The sequence below is a fragment of the Brassica oleracea genome, chromosome C1 (assembly GCF_000695525.1).
Source record: "Brassica oleracea var. oleracea cultivar TO1000 chromosome C1, BOL, whole genome shotgun sequence".
In the NCBI taxonomy this organism is placed as follows: domain Eukaryota; kingdom Viridiplantae; phylum Streptophyta; class Magnoliopsida; order Brassicales; family Brassicaceae; genus Brassica; species Brassica oleracea.
This window is the reverse complement of record NC_027748.1, coordinates 9,290,663-9,291,855: the sequence shown is the minus strand read 5'-3', so window position 1 is coordinate 9,291,855 and position 1,193 is coordinate 9,290,663.

The following is a 1,193-nucleotide window of genomic DNA, read 5'->3' as shown; positions in this document are numbered from 1 at the left end:
AAGTTGGGCCTCGAGTCATGTCTTAGGTCCCTTTGGGCCGTCTTTCGACTCGAAGCGTTTATTATGGCTTCTTTCGATAAAGAATGAACTTTCCGCGGTTTTTTACGGTAAAGTTTGATTGATAATCTTAGAAATGGCGGGGTACGTGAGATGGGTTCGCTATGGTATTCGGGAGATAGCATCGAAGGGTAGACAAGAATGCATGGACTGATGTCGTATCAACGTTTCGGAAGAGCTCGGTCGCTACGTAGCGACCAAACTTTGGTTCAAGCTCGGTCGCTACGTAGCGACCGAGCAAACGCTCGGTCGCTAAGTAGCGACCGAGCAGAATGGACGTTTGGTCGCAACGTAGCGACTGAGCTTTGGCTCGAATTCGATCGCTACGTAGCGACCGAGCGGAGCACGTGTTTGGTCGTTGCGTAACGATCCTTCTCGGGCTCTTGTCCGATGATTCGCGTTTCTTCCGCAAAGATTTTCGTAAAGAAGAATCTATTTCGAAAAAGTATTTGGCGAAGAATTTTTCTTCTCCGGGGATTTGGACGTTAACTTCGTCGTAACCGTTTTCGACCCAACAGTTAGCCCCCCAGCTCATTGGGAACGTGGATTTCTAGCGAGGTCCCAATGCGCGGTATGGCGTGTTCGGACGAGATTGGTGTATTTGGGCGAAGTTTGTGTCCAAAAGTCCGCAAGGAAATAGTAATTTCTCATGCCTATAAGAAGGGAAGTAATTTCTTCACAATCTTCACACTTACTCATTCTCATAGAGAGGTTTTTCTTGAAAAGTTCTTTCCCTTTTTTCTTTATCACTTCCTTCCTGATTTTAAAAGAAAAACACGAGACGTCGAGTAAGAAGAGGAGTTCGAAGAAAGGATCCTTGCCCGCGAACGTTTATGAGGAGCTTCGAGTGCCGAAGATGGAATTCGTTCCTCATTCGGTAGACCCAGCCGAGAACGAGGCATGGTGGGTGGCGTGTTACGGTTCGATCACGTCTCCCAAAGAAAAATCATTCCCGGTCATGAACCATCGCCCGGTGGAGGCAGGTGCGCCGAGTAGGAGTACTAGTGAATTCCTCGAGGTTATGCGGTCGTTCTACCATATTTCGAACGCGGTGGAATTCATGGTTCCTTGTCAAGGAGAATGCGCTAGTAGTCCCCCAGAGGGCTTCTTTACTTGTTACGAGGCATTCGTAGTGC